General features: G+C 42.9%; 1 long non-coding RNA gene across 1 annotated transcript; it reads left to right on the forward strand.

Annotated features, from left to right (window-relative positions):
- The first annotated feature begins 627 nt into the window (after positions 1–627).
- LOC135376502 (uncharacterized) lies at positions 628–2,479 on the forward strand. Its single transcript, XR_010417720.1, has 4 exons — positions 628–726; positions 864–958; positions 1,082–1,199; positions 2,197–2,479. It is a non-coding gene; the product is annotated as an uncharacterized LOC135376502 (long non-coding RNA).
- The last annotated feature ends 7,866 nt before the right edge of the window (positions 2,480–10,345 follow it).

Here is a 10,345-nt window from a genome sequence, read left to right on the forward strand (position 1 = left end):
GTCAGATATGCCGATTTTGAAGTGGCGCAGAACTGAGCGATACTCGCGCTGTGTGTTCATTACCGAACACTGAATATGTGTGCGAAATATCTTGCTCCAACTGTTTGTAGTTTTTTAGAAAACAGTTTTTTTAGTTCCCACGCCCGGTCGTCAGACCGTCGGCAAACCCTGCGCACGGGCGCACCGACGTCACTGCTCTCGGTTTATCTGTCTTTGGCTTGGCATGGACTCTTGGCTTGGCTGCTTGGCTTCTTTCGTTTCCTCCTCTGTGGATCGTACATAAGCGAACAGCTGTTATGTTGTTGCTAAGCCGGAAACAAAGCATGTGAATGTTTTTTTTTTGGCACAGCGTCGTTGGGAAAGTGCACTTCCTTGTTCTGACCTTGCTTTTTATGGGCTGGAGCGATATGAATCGTAAATATGCCACGGCGAAGTTGTCGAAGATGCGAGAGTGCTACGCTGTTAGAACAATTCATCGGTGCATTCAAGTGTTACCTATTATAAGCTGCCAAAAGACCAAGCAGTGCGAAGCTCTTGGCTGACAGTGGTGCCTGCTAATTTCCACTGCAAGGATTTCGTCCACGAATGTTATCATAGGTTACGCGCGACTCCCGAGGCAATTTGGAATCTCGGCACGAAATCGTCTGATGAAAATCTGAGGTGCCCGACGCATAACATTTTGAACGTGCCACGGAGGATCAAGGCAAAAAACGAGAGCAAAAAATGGTAAGTCGAGGTTCAGATATAAAAAATAGCAAGCGTAATGAATCGATTGTGCAGCTGTCCTACTGCGCTTACTCTGATATAACCACGATTAACAACACAATAGTACTATTGATAATCTAACTTCTGAATTATCACAGGTGCACGCTGAAGGCGGAAATGAAGCATGATCTGGCTTGCATCTGGTCATGAAGAAATTGCTGACACGTTAGTTGCAGTCCACCTCCACCAACAGGTATGACAATGTGATGTTATAATTTGAGTATTCATCTATGTTCAACTTTTCATGTGCACTCGCATGCAGACATTTTGACACCACTTTTAAACCTGCCCTCAAAGTTACAACCTGTGCTTCCAGGGTGGAAAACAAAGATCGCCATTCCGATTAGCTGCTATCTCCCAGTTCAAGCACTTTTGTGTCTGGACACTGGTTCCTGTGGATGGGGTGTTACAAGCTTTACTGTCTGATATAGAAGGTACGTTACATTAGTTCAGTTAATTTGTCTTTTGCACATTTTTGTTACTGTTAGTTGGATTACTGTTGGACATACAATCCTTTGACACACCGAAGCTGATGTCGCCTCTGATAACATTTTAGAATTTTCAGTGTCATGAACGTCCATTGAGGAAGGTGCCTTTACTATCTGTGAATCTTCAACTGAAGAATAGCCCAGAATTCATGTTAACATTGTCTACTCTTATTAATTCACTGTCTGTTTTCTGAGAGCTAAGAAAAATGGAAGCTATTTATTTGTCACAACTTCACACTGGATACTGGTGTGGTACTGGCTTGACATGTAAGCTAAAATACCTGGATTCTACAATAATTATGTTCAACTTGGTGCATTACCGTGGGCAATGCCACATTCACTACATTTTTAGTGGGTCCGGTGCACAAATACTGTGTGCATACTGAATACATACATACTGTTCGATAGGCAAAAATACCTGAGCAGTGCTGTGTAGTCTTTTTACCCAAAGTCCATACTCTTACTGCAAAGTCACAGTTCGTAGAACAGCAATGTGCAGGTATGCTGCGATAGAGATTCACAACAGAAAGAAGACTGTTGAGAGCATCTAAATTTTAATGAGACGAGACTATCGTGCACAAGGCTGCTCTTGTCAATGTCTGACATGAAGTTACAAAATCCCAGAATACATAAAACATGTTGTAATGTAGAGAGCGAGGGGTGGTACAGACATAAAGATAATTATATAATCATATATAATAAAATAAAAAGGGGGTACGACTGCCCCCTCAACTCAACTCGACAACTCAATAACTCTACTTATTCTCTACCTTACAACATGTCATATATTCTGGAATTTTGTAACTTGATGTTAGACATCAAGAAGTACAGCCTTCTGTGCAAAAGTATTCTTTCTGTTGTGCATAATCATTATGCAGTAAATGCGACTATCCATTTCTTGTCATTAAATGCTTTTCCTTTCTTTCTTTCTTTTTTTCTGCAGTGATGAGCATCCATAAGGACACATGCCAGAAAGGGAGTCTCTTTGGGATGACAAACCCTCATCACCTCATGAGGATACAATGGTTGACGAATGGTTCTCAAGCACATCGAAACTTCCAACAAATAATTCATGAAAAAGCCAGTCAGTGCTAGCACCAGGAATTGAACGTGGGCCATCCTGCTAGCAGTCAGAGATGTTCAGTGGTGTAGCCACGAGGGGGCTAGGGGGTCTCGAGCCCCCCCTACCTGCCACGGACCGACCCACACAAATCGTGCAAATCCGAGAACATATATGGGGGGGACCAGTGTGACTATCGCGAAAGTTCTTGCAGTTCATGGCGTCTATCTAAGAAGCATTCTTGAATGGTTTTCAAAGTATGAGCTTTTCAAAATACTTCCAATCTCGTGACACCACTTCATTGGTCATGACAGCCTATACATGTAATCGTACTGTGAACGTCTAAATCAACTATTTTCGTTCCCTTTTTTAATCCTCAGTTTGAAGTGTGCACAAGTATGTGTGTGTTGTCGACACAGGATCAGCGGGGGGGGGGGAGTTTTCGTATCGAGCCCCCCCCTACCTTTGAGGTCGGGCTACGCCACTGGCGATGTTACATTTCAGGCGCTCATTGACTTTTGGTGAATTACTTGTTGACTTTGTCCCAAGGTGGAGCTCGCTACAGCTCATTTGCTATCTGTTAATGTTGTGGCGTGTGTTGCGTTTTTTTCTTTGTGTGTTCCAGACTCAGAACGGTTAATTTGGATCAGGTCAGGTACGTTTCATTTAGACATGGCAAACATAAAGTGGTGTTTCTCAACACAACTTAGCAGTGGTCTTCATGCATTACTGATACAGGCGTGAATAGAAACCTAGCCAGAGCAGCTGATACACAGAGAGAACATAGCCCGTGTGTGTTTGTCTTTTCCACCGCAGCCCTTGGGTTTCCTCCCTGATGGCTACACATGTCAGGGATAGGTTTCAGAACCGGTAGTTCCCGCCAAGTGTGAATTGCTTTTCAGGGGATCATCACGCTGGCAGATGAAACATATGGTTTAAATTATTTGCAGGACAGGAATTGCGCAGCTTCACACAAATACTACTACTATGACGTAAGAGTGGTTTAAAATCTATATTTTTTGTGTTCCTGACATTATCGCACAAGATGTAGTATCCACTATGATCCTTTATGTGGGGGGTATGTACAGTGCAATCAACAGATGCTATTTACAAATCTGTGTTTTCTACTGTGTTGAAATGGGGTAGTTTGTATCTGAGAGCCATAGTGAAACACAGGCCCTCGAGAAACATGGCAACACATTGCAGGGACTCTGGATGCTGCCTAAATTTCCAGAACACACAGCTCAAGGCAGCGGTTAAATAACAAGTGGTTAGAGAAATCAAAGATGGTTGCATCCGTAAGCAGTCCACTGTTGGATTTGCTTCTGTCAGAGATACGTTATCTCAAAGGGAACGCACGGACACACTCAGAATGATACTAGGGCTGCCTGTGAAATAGAATGAGGAGAGGGGAAGATATATAACCTTTTTCTTGTCTGTTATTCTATTGGTTAAATTGTCATTTTCTTAGCAGCGTATGTGTGTATATTCCAGAGTCTGCTAATAAATATATCAGTTTAGAGCTAGCAGTCGCATTGTAGATGTCTCATCCTGTCCTTGGTTGCTTGTGATTCACTATGGCCATGCTTGCTAATGCAAAAACAGAAAACAAAAAAAGACAATAGAAAAACACGGAAAGAGCGACCTAAAAAGCTGCCTGTTCTAGTGCTCACATGGAGGCAATGCAATGAGGTAACATGTTCCATTCATGAATTGTGCATAGTAGTACATATCACAACGGCAACCGATTAATCAGATTTTTCTTAAGTACTTTGTTTTTTTTTTTAGCTTTGTTTGCACAGTCTATTATTGGAGCTTTATGTGATTCCCCTCTTCAGATACTTTAAGATTGCTGATGCTGTGCAGTTTGTTAATTTTGAAACTGTACTGTGCTGAGGTACAAAAACAGAATTGTCATATCTGCATTTGAGCACATTGGAATAATTTGTAAGTACTTTACTTGTTGACATTAATATTTGCACCAGGTCACAACATTGTTGATTTATGGAAAATGTAAATAAATATATTTATTTGCTTGCCAAACAATGCACAAATGTCTTCTTTTCTAGTGAGATATTCCCTGTTCACCAGACATAAATGTGGAAAAGTTAAAGGGGCACAATGATGGTAGAGTCTAGCGTTGCTTTTTGCCACTTCACATATATGCACTGTTATTCGTGTGCACATGTAGGAATAGGAAGGTAGAGGATGCGCATAAAACATTTTGTATGCAGCCACACATATGGTTCAGAAGATTAATTAGATGATGTCCAAGCATATATAATTGTGCTTCATGTGCAATGGGTATGCTAACGGATTGCTTCCATGAAGCCTTTTTATTTTTTTTTATAAATTCTTTCTATAAATGTTATTTTTGATTTTATATAAATTTCATATTACATATTGTATACTTATATTTTTATAAATTTTATACTAAAAACTCAAGTTACACGGCCCCTGTAAGAGTGCCCTTTGCAAATGGTTTGATAACGTGTCTCGAACTGTAAAGGTAAGAGGCAATCGAGAATGCTGCAGACAAGGTTGCAACTTACATATTGCTTATCACGTCCTACATACAAAGTGCTTTGTACAATAATTCCTGAGCACGGAATTAATCCCGAGGCTGGCCAGTGATGTCACCCACGACGACAAGTCACATAACTGCCTTTAATACTTTTACACCCCATGGGCTGAGTTGTGAATAGACGATTTCAGAAATTGCATGGATGGCCCACCAGAGAGCGCCGTGTTGCGAAAGTCCCGCTGCATCTTGGGATTTAGTTTTCATGAGTCAGAGAGAAGAAGAAGAGCGCCAACGGTTTCGGTTTTCTTTCTCCTTCACCTCCCGCAACCTCGAGCAACAGGCAGCGAGTACAGCGAGCACGAATGTAAACCATTTCCCAGACGCATTGCGCGATGCACGTGACTTGGGCGACGGAGGGCCCCCGTGCGGAGCACAAGGGCAATATCTGAAATCGCCTATTGAAAGAGCACTCTACAGAAGGATACGGTGCACCTGATTTCTAGGATCTATGCTATGCCCTAACTCTTCAGACACCACATTTCTAAGTGGCAATATGTGCTCTGGTACTTCTTTTGCGTCTGCATAGTGTGCAACCACATGGCTACTGGAGGTTCCGTGTGCATGTTTTTGTGCGACGGTGTTCATTACAAACAATATCCAGATGTTAGACATAAAATGCAGTAGCTTGTAGCGTACCACACAACGCAGCGTGACATGGGAGTGCGTGATTCAAAGAAAGCTTCTGGAAAATACACAGAATCTCACAAAAAGTTTAAAATGTGCTTTGTATTTCGTTTTACGTCTTTCGTCGTTACATACCATCGTCGACGCTGTTGCACATTGATAAATCGTACGTAAAACTTGTCCCATAGCAGTATGCGGTTTCTCAAATACATAGCAAAATTTTCCTGCAGTAATAAAACGCTGTCGGCACTTTCTTGCTGACACTGCTGTGGAAACGTCAGCCTCTACAATGGGCAAGTGCTGTAAAGGGGCTAACGCAGACGCGACTTGATACAAATTGTACGTGCTCACAAAACACAAACGACGAATTCCAGTCACAACATCGCACAGAGTTCGCGAATGAGTTCGCAGCTGCTGCACTGTTTACTTATCGCGGAACGGTGGAACCCGGCTGTCCGCCATCTTCAAGCACAGATACGTGAAGCCGCGAGAAGCCGTAGCTGAAATCCACTGACAAGTACGAAGGCGCGTACACGTCACAATGCCCGTTCGGGCGCATTTACGTCATAAAAATGGCTGCGCCCATGTGTGTTTCGGAATGAATTACCTATTTTTTTGACATGGTACTGTACCGAACTGAGAGAATGAAGGTGTATTTTGGGGAGAGCTGGATGTGGGCTTTCAGAATATCACAACCGTTTCGACTATTTGGGATATCGGCATAGCTGACCTTTAAGCAATCTGTAACCCCCTGCGCATCTTTTGTCCTGACGTCGACCCCTTTTTTCATTCACCTTTTAATTTCTGCCCATTAAATGAACTAGTGTTTCGGACTTCCCTAAAATCTGTTGTCCGCGTCTTTTTCCTTCCACAACTATATATATATATATATATCTTGAGAAGTTGGAGTTGGATCGGACGGCTACGTAATTATAGTTGAAATAAATGGGAGACAGAAGACGAAAGTAGGGGAAGTAACAAAAAAAAGGGGGGTTATTAAAACTTAAAAATCATAAAAGTTAGGGAGGATGTCTACGTTACGGCGGAAGCTCCGCCTTCTTCGGGACAAAAGAGCTAAATGTGGCCACGAGGCTGATAAGGGGCTTGAGAATGACGTGGTCGGTTGGGGGAAATTCCCGCCACCTGGCGGTTGTCAATTGGGGAAATTCCAGAGCGTTTTTGTGTCAGGTCCAGGAGTGGGGTCATCGTCCTTGTGGGTCAGTGGGGATTTTGATCTGCCTGAAACGAGAAAAGGCAACAGGGTCTTATCTAGGTTGTTAGACTTCTTATTGTTGACAGCATGCCAGGGTCCTCGTTAATGGCCGATCGGAATTTGTAAATTAGGTAAGATTCCCGTTGTTCCCGGGAGCGGTCGGAGGTAAAGTTCGACTGGAGAATAAAAACTGAGGCTTCGTTGATTGAATGTTCTGGTTGTTTGAAATGGCGTGAGACTGGAAGATTAGGTTTCTTGGTAACATCCGATCGGTGATTGTTGAATCTAATTCGGAAAGAAGTTTTTGTCTGACCCACGTATTGGGCCCGGCATGTGTTGCATTGGATTAGATAGATAACGTTGCATGAGTTACAGTCTACGTCTGCGTTGATCTTGACGGTAAAGTTGGAATTCGTACTTCTGACCGTTTGTGCGGTCTGCATCAACTTGCAAATCTGGCATCTCCTGCCATTACATGGATGACAGCCCGCCGGATGGCTAGTGGGTTCGCCTACTTTAGAGCGGACCAAGCTATCTTGTAAGTTACGTGTACGTCTGTAAGCGACACGTGGTGGATTAGGAAATATGTTTTTCGTGCGTTCTGACTGGAGGAGGATACTGTGGTGGCGGCTAAGTATGTTGTTAATGTTTGGGATATTTCCGGCGAATGTTACAGTTAAGTTCACGGCATTACTTTCTGATTTGTTTTGTCTTTTCTCCAGTAAGCTTAGACGGTTTGCCTTGCGAGCTCTGTTGAGAGCATCTTGAACTAGATCGGGTGGATACTGACGACCGACAAATGTTTGTTGCAGCTGTTCTAAATTTCTGTCCAGATCGTCGTCATTCGAGCAGATTCTCCTATACCGAAGGGCTTGACTATAGGGAATGGCCAGTTTCGTGTGGCGAGGATGACAACTATGGAGTGACAAATACTGCTGAGAGTCTGTGGGTTTACGGAACAGATCAGACGTTAAAACTCCATTGGTTAGCTTAATTTGAACATCAAGAAAGCTAACAGTGACGGCAGAATAGGTGTGAGTGAAGTTAATAGAAGTATGGAACTCATTGAAATCGCGTATAAATTCCAATAGGCTGTCTTCCGAATGTGGCCAGATCATAAATATGTCATCAAGGTAGCGCTTGTATAAAGTGGGTTTGTCCTCACGCGTGTTCAAGAATGCCTCTTCTAGTGAACCCATGAATAGATTTGCATAGTTTGGTGCCATTTTAGTGCCCATAGCGGTGCCGTTGACTTGTAAATAGTGGCCATCGTTAAATTCAAAGTTGTTGTTCTTTAGGATCATTTCTAGTAGAGTAGATACGACAGATGGATCACAAGAAGAATCAGAGTACTCTGAAAAAGCCGCCTCGGCTGCAGCTATGCCATCATCGTGGGGAATATTGGTATACAGGGAAGAAACATCTAACGTAACTAGGAGACTAGATGGGGGTGGCTGACATTGATTTAGTATTTGCAGGAAGTGATTGGTGTCCTTGATGTACGATGGTAGTTGCGGGGGTATGTCCTTAAGAAGATGATCTACGAAACTAGAGAGTTTTTCAGTGGCTGTCCCATTGCAGGAGACGATTGGACGTCCGGGGTTCCCCGGTTTATGAATCTTTGGGAGCATGTAGAATCTACCTGGCTTTGAGTTACGGGGAAGAAGGTATTCATATACCGCCGAATCGATCTTCTTTGCGGCCTTTAATGCCTTTAGATGTTTTGTGATATCTGAAACAGTCTGTTCCGTTGGATCAGTGTCTAAAGTTTTGTAAAACGTGGCACAAGCCAATTGTCGCAGTCCCTCATCGATATAATCCTGCATATTCATTACGACAATTGCACCACCTTTATCTGCCCTTTTGATTATTAGGTTTTTCGATTTTTTAAGATGCGACAGACTACTTTGCTCGGCTTGACTCAAATTTGGTTTGGTTTTGCGGGAAGAGGGATTATATGAAGTAATTATATCTTTTTGAACTGCTTATATATATATATCAAGAGCTTTTTCGCGATTGGGCTCTGGCGTAAATTCACACGGTGGCTTGAAAGGTTTGGGTGTTGTATCAGGCTTATCATGAAAATACTCTTTCAGACGCATACGTCGGGCAAAATTATCTAAATCGAGATGGAGTTGGTATTCGTCTACCTTGTTATTATTTGGGCAGAATGAAAGCCCACGGCTAAGAAGTGATAGTTCAGAATCGCTGAGGGGGTGGGACGACAAATTAACAACATTTTGAGGTGACGTATTGGTTGCGTTGTCATGAGCGTTAGGATTTTGATTGTCACAGTGTTCGGTTTCACCTTGGGAATCCCCCCAACCGACCACGTCATTCTCAAGCCCCTTATCAGCCTCGTGGCCACATTTAGCTCTTTTGTCCCGAAGAAGGCGGAGCTTCCGCCGTAACGTAGACATCCTCCCTAACTTTTATGATTTTTAAGTTTTAATAAACCCCCTTTTTTTTTTGTTACTTCCCCTACTTTCGTCTTCTGTCTCCCATTTATTTCAACTATATATATATATATATATATATATAGGTATTCAATAAAGATCAGAAGTGGAGACGGTGCTTCTGCAGGACAAGGAATAAAAGGGGAACTTTATTAAAAACTAAGAGGGGGTATTCGACGTTTCGACAGCAGCGCTGTCTTCAACAGGAATGGGATATTATGGTGAAGCAAGACCCAAAGAATGAGGGGGAATATGTACAAGAGGAGAGGGCAGCACACATGCTTTGTCAAACAAAGGTAAAGGGGTACAATGAATCACAGGCAGTCATGTTCTTCGCAGGAGGGCAATGATTTCCTGGGGTGACCAACCCGGGAGTCTGAAAGAGATACAAAAGAGTGTATGTATTCTGAGAGAATTAGGAATTTAGATTGCGAACAGTTGAGAGGACGCCCGGGTCCTCGTTAATCTGGCTTTTAAATTTGTAGATGAGGAACGATTCTCTTTGTTCTCTGAGGCGTTGGGATGGAAAACCTGATTGCAGAACTAAAATGGCTATGTCGTTAATTGAGTGGCCGGGTTTACTAAAATGTTGAGACACTGGCAGATTAGGTTTCTTTGATACGTCGTGCCTGTGGTTGTTGAATCGGATTCGGAAGGATGTAGCTGTTTGACCGATATATTGGGCCTTGCACTCATTACATTGAAGGAGATAAAGGACGTTAGAAGAGTTGCAGTTAAATAAACCATTAATTTTTGTGCGATAGCTAGAATTTGTGCTTTCTACTCTGGTAGCAGTTTGCATTAATTTACAGATCTGGCGTCTGCGTCCGTTGCATGGTTGACAACCGTTGTGTTCCGAGGACTTGTTTAACTTGGCGTTCACAAGTCTGTCTTGGATGTTCCTTGCTCGACGATAAGTAACGCGGGGTGGTTCCGGAAACACCTGACTCATACGATTAGATTGGGTGAGGATTGCATAGTGTCGTTTAAGTATGCGGTTTACGTCCGGGGCATAACCGTTGAAGCTAATAGTGAGGTTTACCGAAGAATTCTTATCGGCTCGGGGCTGTGTTTGGAATAGGTTCTCTCGATCGGTTGATCTAGCTCTGGCTATGGCATCTTTTACGACCTGATTAGGATATTTTCTATCTGCGA

The sequence above is a fragment of the Ornithodoros turicata genome, unplaced genomic scaffold, assembly GCF_037126465.1.
Source record: "Ornithodoros turicata isolate Travis unplaced genomic scaffold, ASM3712646v1 ctg00001138.1, whole genome shotgun sequence".
Lineage (NCBI taxonomy): Eukaryota > Metazoa > Arthropoda > Arachnida > Ixodida > Argasidae > Ornithodoros > Ornithodoros turicata.